Raw genomic sequence first — 8,900 nt, 5'->3', positions numbered from 1 at the left:
TAGTGCCCTAGGCCCAACCATCTTCAGCTGCTTCATTAATGACCTTCCCTCCATCATAAGGTCGAAGTGGGAATGTTCACTGATGATTGGATAATGTCCAGAACCATTCATGACTCCTCAGATACTGAAGCAGTCCATGTTAATTTGCAGCAAGACCTGGACAACATTCAGGCTTGGGCTGATAAGTGGCAAGTAACATTTGCGCTACACAAGTGCCACGCAATGACAATATCCAACAACAGAGAATCTAACTATCTCCCCTTGACATTCAGTAGCATTATCATCACTAATCCCCTATTATCAACATCCTGAGGATTATCATTGATCAGACATTGAACTAGACTAGCTATATAAATACTATGGCTTCAAGAGCACATCAGAGGATTGGAAGTTTGTGGTGCTTAACTCACCTCCTGACTCACCAAAGCTTGTTCACCATCTACAAGGTACCAGTCAGGGGTTTGATGGAATATTCTCCACTTGTCTGGATGAGTGCAGCTCCCACAACACTCAAGGAAGCCAACACCATCCAGGACAAAGCAGCCCATTTGAATGGCATCCCATCTACCTCCTTAAACCTCCACTCCCTCCACCATTGACACACAGTGGTAGCAGTGTATACCATCTACAGATACACTGCAGCAATTCACCAAGGCTCCTTCAACAGCACCTTCCACACCCGCAACTTCTACCATCTAGTAGGACAAGGGCAACAGATGCATGTGAACACCACTGTCTTCAAGTTCTTTTCCAAGACACACACCATTCCTTCACTGTCACTGGGTCAAAATTCTGGAACTCCCTACCTAATAGCACTTATCAATGTACCCAAGCCACATGGACTGCAGCAGTTTAAGAAGGCAGCTCACCATCACCTTCTCAAGGGCAATAAACATGACACCAGTGAAGCCCTCATCCCATGAAAGAATAAATAAGAAAAGGAAACCTACCCCAGGTCTGGATTTCTCTCCAGGATTGAGGATCAAACCTCCCTCAGTATCTAATCCCCCCTGCCCATGGTCATGGATCAGACCTGCCTGGTCCTGCAGCATCCTCAGAGTGCTCCCCAGCTGACTGGAAGCCAAGCCTGTCAATCAACCTGACAGACCTTTGGGCGGAGTACCTTTATAGGGCTAACAGATGCAAATTGCGAAGCTAAATTCCACAGCATGGGGGAAAGCTCAGATTTCTGGGTTACCCATCCAAAACACCACCTTTGCTTACATAACCTGCTCCAGTAAATAACCAGGCCTTAACCTCCATGTGAGTTTTATCAGGTTCCTGCCTTTGCACATTACTTGCCTATGAAACTCTCCACAGCTACTTTATGGTACTGGTATCCTTTGTCAGTAACTGTCATCAACCTCTCTGGCCCAGAAAGCTCTTTTTTTTTCACTTTTCCTTTCTATCTCTATTTTTCCCTCTTAATCCAATCTTTCTTCCCCTTACTTTATTTTTCTTTCTGTATCTGAGTTGACATTACATTTATCCACTCTACTTCATCCTCCTTCACCTCTGCTTATTTTTCAAATGTTAAATCTTATTGTTTAAGGAGATACACTGTCTGTCCCACACTCATCAAGACACCAGATGCCAGGTTGCCCTCAATACTCCATTATCAGCTCACACTTTCAGCACATGAACTGAATGGTGCAGGAATAAGTCCAACAGGGCATGCTGCAGGATTCTTTACTCCAGCAAGTTCTGGCCCATTATCAGTATTGTCTAGCCATTGCTCAGCATCACTCTTCGCCCCTGGCCTCAGTGAGATCAAAGAAATGGACAATTATATTGGAAAGCTTTTATGAATTGTGCACAAATTAACTGCCACACTGTGTTATATGGCAACAATATCCTTTCTCATGTCTGCTAATGTTTTTGTGCCCATGCTTGAAAGAGCTATTTAGTTTGACAATGATAAGTATTCTTTTCACACCAACATGTATATATTAGACAGTGGGCTAAATCTTGAAGGGAAAATAGCATTGTGTTAATGATGCAAGTCATTATTAATGCACAGATCAGCCAATAGATTCAGGGAATTAAGAGATGTGTCCCTTCCCATCATTCCTCTGCTTCCTTTACAATCCATACATTTCATTGGTTATGGAGATACACTTTTGGTTCCACTGATCACTAAGGCCTGTTGCCCTTACTGCGTGATTATAAATTTGCACTTACAGCAAATTCCAGCACAAAAAAATTTTGAGCTGCAAGGTGCCTCAAAATGTCTAACTAATAGATGATGCAACATCTCAAGCAACACCTGACATTGTGCTGTAGTCATGCCAGGGTGCTAAAGAGGAAATGGCTTATCAGTGTTCAGGATAAATAATGTCACAGTTCCTCCTTAGCTTGGGTGTACCAAACTACTTTTGTTTATGAGAAAAATAAACAAGATGGATTCAAGTTTGAAACTTATGTTTCACATAGAGGTATGTCATGAAACTTGAGGTTAACCCACATTATGGTGCTGGCCTCCACTGTTATACTATTGGTGCACCTGCTGTCTGAACAAGTGAGGCACATGAAAACGATGTTGCCTCATCGATGTTTGTAGGATTATACATACCCATAGCAGTTTCAGCCCAATTTGTTCTGAGTTCAGAGGCTCACAGTTGTCTACAATGCTGTTTATGCAATGTTGGCGTTCCAAGTTTCAAGGAGGTAATGTGCGGAACTCATTTCATCCAGCTGCATGCACTAAAACTTGCTAACAACTATGGTTCTGCAGGCCTGTTGAAACTAAACTTACAGTAGGAACTCCATTGACCACTTCTTAGATCACAAGATACCAAGAAATTTCATGAGCTGCTTTTGTTATGTTGATCTGATACAACAGAAATCCAAGGTGAGACCGCCACTTTGGCTTGACCAGCAATATTGTAAGGGTGAACACCTATAATATAACAATGGTACGCTATTATTTGGCACTGAACATATATTTTGAAAATGTTCTCTTTTTTTTCTGAGGATGGTGACTTATCCTGGGCTATGGTCTCCTTGCCATTAGCAGCCTTTTGGAGCTTTACTAAATAAGTCATTCTTCATCTATGAGTATTGTCAGTTTATTTGGCTATGAGGGCATCATAGTGTACCCTACTGCTGTCCCTAAGCAACCATTTTCCTGTGAACCTATCTAAATAGCGATAAGGAGCAGGAATCTTTGCTAAATTTTCTCTTTCCCAGTGCCAACTGTATTTATGTGTAGAGCCACCAGAGGTAATTGTGCCCAATTTGAGTCGATATTTATGTAAATTCCATGGCACATTTACGGTATAACAAGGACACCAGACTTCACAGTCTATACTTGCCACCAAATGAGGCAGGGCCGGAGATGCAGAATTTGATGTTTCATGTACAAAACACTTTGTATCATCAATTATGATGTAAGCACAATCTAGCAGTTTGTTTTTTTCTCTCAGCTTTCTCTCTTTGCTGAGTAAATTGCAGCTACCACAAGCATGTGTATATTTCTGGATAACATAATAACAGATGTTTCAGTGGCATTCTGAACTATGGCTATGGCGTTTTGCTGCAGCAATTTCAAAGTACATTGTGCAATTTGACTTTTCTTTTTTCTCTATTTTAAATTTAGAATCATAGAATAACAGAATATTTGCAACACAGAAGGAGGCTATTCGGCCTGTTATGCTTGTGCTGGGTCACTAAAGGAGCAATACACCTAGTGCTTTCTCCCCATAGCCCCGCACATCCTTCCTTTACAGAGCATAATCCAATTCCCCTCTTGACTGAACCTGCCTCCACTAGAATCTCAGGCTGTGCATTCCAGATCCCAACCACTCGGTGCATGAAAAAGATTTTCTTCAGGTCTCCATTGCTTCTTTTGCCAGTTGCCTTAAATCTGTGCTCTCTGGTTCATGATTTTTACACCAATGGAAACAGTTTCTTCCTATCTACTCTGCCTAGACCCCTCATGATTTTGAATACCTCTATCAAATCCCCTCTCAGCCTCTTTCCCAAGGAAAATAGTCCCAACTTCTCCAATCTATCTTCATAACTGAAGTTCCTCGTTCCTGGAACTGTTCTCCTGAATCTTTTCTGCATGCCCTCTAATACTTTCATATTCTTCCTAAGGTGTGATGCCCAGAGCTGAACACAATGCTCCAGTTTAGGCCGAACCACCATTTTTTACAGGTTTAACATAAATTCCTTGCTCTTGTACTCTATGACCCTATTACTAAAGCCTAGGATGGTGAATGCTTTACTAACTGCTTTATCAACTTGTCTTGCATCACTTTCTATGAAATATGCATTTATACACCTGGGTCTCTCTGCTCCTGCATCTGCTTTAGAATTGTACCCTTTATTTATACTGTCTTTCTGCATTCTTTCTACCATAATGAATCATCTCACACTTCTCTGCATTAAATTTTATCTGTCACTTATATCCCTATCACTGTCCCCTAAATGCTCCACCAACCTGTCTATGTCATTTTGAAGTTCTACACTGTCCACCAACTTGTTGATGTCCTTTTGTAATTCTACACTATCCTCTTCATAGTTCACAATGCTTCCACATTTTTTATTATCTGCAAATCTTGAAATTATGCCCTGTACATCAAGGTCTAGCTCATTAATATATATCATAAAACAAAAGGGTGCGAAAACCAGCCCTGGGGAACTCCACTACACGCCTTCCTCCAATCCAAAATATAATCATTAACCACTATTCTCTGGGTGGAAACGTCCCAGATTTGCATTAAATGCTAGAGTGGGCAGGAAAAAGAACGTTTTACCCGCCGGCCGCAATGGAGGCTTTTCATGCTGTATCGTCCCAATCCTGCCTCACTAATCATGCATTCCCAGGAAACACACCGTTTCGATGGCAGGCAGCCCCTCATTCCCCTGCCACGCCATCACCTCACTGCTTCATCACATCAGGTGCCATATTTAAAGTGCAGCCGCGTGAACATCTCTCAGTGCTTCTAGTCCAGGACTGCTACACAGAAGACATGGCCCCGAAGGGCAAAAAGACTGCCTTTTGGACGCAGTGGAGGCTCGCTGTGATGTCCTCTAACCCCGCTCTGGCCATAGGAGGGGCAGCACCATCACTAATCCAGCATGGGAGGTGGTGGCAGTGGTGGCAGTGGTGTCAGTGCCATCGCCCTGCAAAAGAGGACAGCCACCCAGTGCTGCAAGATGATGAATGATCGCCTGCGTTCTGCCAGGGTAAGTGGCTCTTCTCATTAATCTCAACTCACACACTCACAAACCCGTCACACATCCACAGGGATCTCAGTCACTTCCAGTTCAAGGGACATCACCATTCACTCTCTCACACACACCTTTATCATCCTTATCCCGCCCATGGGACCACTCATGCCAGGCATACTTATCATCAGGCAGACTCCCCACTTACATTCTCTCCATTTGTCTTCATACAGAACAAGTTAGTACACAACAAAAGGGAGAGGTTGCAGACTGGTGGAGGAATACCTGAAATCAAAGTCCTCACAGATTTTGAAAACAGAGCATCCAGCTGGCTGGTGAGGATCTAGATCATTCCTGTGCTGATGGTGAGGTTGGCATTGCTCTACCAAGTGAGGATTCAGCAGTGCAATATCCATCCGACAACCATGTGTCTGTGTCACATGCTGCTGCCATGCACTAATTATCTCTCCTTGCTTTCACAGGCATATCTGCCATACAACCGACGGAGTCCATGACCCAGGACCTCCAATCAGGCCTGAAGAAACCCCTGAAGAGGAATCTGAAGGCACCTTCATTGAAGATCCATCACAGCGCTCACCCATACCCTTCACTAATGCAGAGACACACACCTTGGTGGGACCTAGCTTTAGAATAGCCTTGGGATCACAATCTGGTGAGCACTGTCTGCTCCACAGCAGGTGACAGCAGGGACTTCCCAGGCTTCTGGCACTCAGAGGACTGCTGGAGGCCAGAAATCTGCTGAGTCCAAGTCAGATGAGGAGCGTCTGGACTCATTCATGTCTCAGTTGCTGGAGCTGCAAAGACAAGCTCGGGACCATCAGGAAGGGATGACCACTGCACTCCTCAGATTGCAAGGCACAATGCAGGAGTCTGTCCACCTTCAGGCTGAGGTGACAGTTCCAGCATGCCAATGCACTGAGATCAAGACTGGTAGGTTGGCAGCCACCATGGAGACCTGTCCTGGTCCAGGCCATTGGCCCTGCGCTGCTTCATGGACTGAACTCCATCGCTGATGCCATATTTGGTCCTCAGCATTGTGTACACAAGAGGGGTGCAGGGCAGATTGATCTCACTCCCGCTACCCCTTCTCCTCAATGAGTCAGCTAGGGGCCCTCAGGTACCCATAGGGAGGAGGATCAGCAGGTGCACACCCCAGGGCCATCCACCCAGGTGACTTCGGGAGTGTCCGGCCAATCGGAATCCCTCTTCCTGCGACCTCAGCAGCTCTAGCTCCACAGGCCAAGGGGTTTGCCACTGCCACACAACAGGATCCCGAAAGCAGACTGGGGCCCTCCAGGTCTCGGCCCTCCAGAGGAGGCCCGTCAAGGTCATCACAGACAGGGTATAGCAGACAGCAGGCTGCCTCCACCCCCACTGTGGATGTCTGGGGAGCACCAAGACATAGCAGCAGGGTGATGAAGTTTAAGAAGATGCAGTTGCACAGCCTGGGCACAGGCGATGATCACTTGTACATAATGTTTACAATTGCAAATAAAACTCCCAAGAATGTCTCCCTGTCTGTGGTTCCTTGTCCTGATGAGCAGTGTCCGTGTCACTCAGATGTGAAACCTTGGTTCCTGCACAAGATAAAGGCAGGTTTCTCAGTCCAAGGCTTCTTCCCTGTGCAGTGTGTAACCTTCAGACTAAAATGATGGCCCAGCCTCACACTCACTGGAAACATTACTGATGCCTGCACCTCGGCGGTGCTGATCATTGCTGCCAGGATGTCATGGGCAGGCATCACAGAGTTCCGTCACTCTCTCTGTGTGCTCTCAGCATCTTTGAGGTGGGGCTGGATCCCACATCCCTTCAGCATCTGTGATCGGTGACACTATACTCCTGAAGGGGACAAGTGCTGAAGGCTGATAAAGGATCAGGTGCATTTAAAGTTTCACGGCTGCATCTCCATGATATAGCCCTGATCACTGAATGCAAGCGAGCTTCCCTTGGCCAGACAGGAATCAGACATTCACAGATGCAATGTGAAGATCAATGGAGTGTCCTCACTGCATGTTGTCATCATCCTCCACAAACATAGAAGCTATGAGGGCCTCCTGAGTGCGCCAGCTTCTTCTGGCCAGTGTATGGCCTCATCGCCATCATCATCGCCTTCGAGGACCTCCTCATTTTCAGTATCCCAATGGTTTGCTCCACCAAGTTGTGAGTTGCAGCATGAGCCTCATTATACCGATGCTCTGCAGCAGTCTGAGGCTGCCGCACAGGCCTCATCAGTCATGGACTCTGCGGGTGGCCCTTGTTCCTGAGGAGCCAACCCTGCAGCCTCTGTGGACTCTGCAAGACATCAGGGATCTGTGGTCGACTGAGGATATAAGAGGCCTGCACACTTCCTGGAAACTGTACACAGACCTGAAGGATGCATTTGTGGTGGCTGCCCACCAGCTGAACATTCAGCGAATGGAAGCCCTTGCAGTTGACATAATTGCCTGCTTGTTGCCACAGAGATCTGAGCTTCATGTGAATACAGTCAATGGCACCCTGCACCTGTGGGAAACCCAAGATCTGGGCAAATCCAATTGCTTTTGCATCCTGGCTTTCCTGGTCCCGGGCGACATGCACAAAGTTGTGTGCCCTCGCAAAATGGCATCCGTGACCTCATGGATGCATTTGTGGGTAGAGGCTTGTGAGATCCCACAGAGGTCATCTGTCGAGCCCTGAAAGGAGCCACTGGCATAGAAATTGAGCACGGCGGTCATTTTCACAGCCACTGGCAGTGGATACCCTCCATGTCCCCGTGATGCCAAATCCTGCAGTAGCTGGCAGATATGACCGACCAGTTCCCTAGACATGCACAGTCTTCAGCGACACTGGTTCTTAGTCATCTGCGGCATCTATAGACCCTGGGTCTAGCTAGGTGCTGACCAGTGATGGCTTGCTGTGGCTCCTCAGTGGCATGAGTGGGAGCCCCAGCCATGCCCTCTTCCTCCCTCTGCCCAGCCAGATGCCTCCATCATTCTCTTCTCCTTTTTCTCTGCTCTCTGTACACCACAAGGCATACAGCTAGGCCACCAGGCTCCATGCTCCTGATGTACTCCTCCTGCAGGATGAAAGAGAAAGACCAATGGGTTAGCTTGGCTGTTTTAAGACCCCCTCATGGTTATGCCTGAAGGCTCCTTAAGGCATCCCGGAGAGTGCTGGCCAACACTTGGATGGCCAGAGTTTGGAGCATGGCTGCCAGAGACTACACCCACCTCCGCCCCACTTTTTAAAAATTCATTCACAGGGATGTGGGCTTTGCTGGCTGGGCCAGCATTTATTGCCCATCTCCAGTTGCCCTTGAGAAGGTGGTGGTGAGCTGCCTTCTTGAACCACTGCAGTCCATATGGTGTAGGTGCACCCACAGTGCTGTTAGGAAGGGAGTCCCAGGATTTTGACCCAGCGACAGTGAAGGAACGGCGATATATTCCCAAGTCAGGATGGTGAATGACTTGGAGGGGAACTTCCAGGTGGTGGTGCTCCCACCTATCTGCTGCCCTTGTCCTTCTAGGTGGTCATGGCCATGGGTTTGAAAGCTGCTGTCTAAGGAGTCTTGAAGAATTCCTGCAGTGCATCTTGTAGATGATACACACTACTGCCACTGTATGTCAGTGGTGGAGAGAGTGAATGTTTGTGGATGTGGTGCCAATCAAGCGGGCTGCTTTGACGGTGTCCAGCTTCTTCAATGTTGTGGGAGCTGCACTCATCCA

This window comes from Carcharodon carcharias, chromosome 3 (assembly GCF_017639515.1).
Source record: "Carcharodon carcharias isolate sCarCar2 chromosome 3, sCarCar2.pri, whole genome shotgun sequence".
NCBI classification, from domain to species: Eukaryota; Metazoa; Chordata; class Chondrichthyes; order Lamniformes; family Lamnidae; genus Carcharodon; species Carcharodon carcharias.
The sequence above is the reverse complement of the archived record's forward strand: the minus strand, read 5'-3'. Positions refer to the sequence as shown.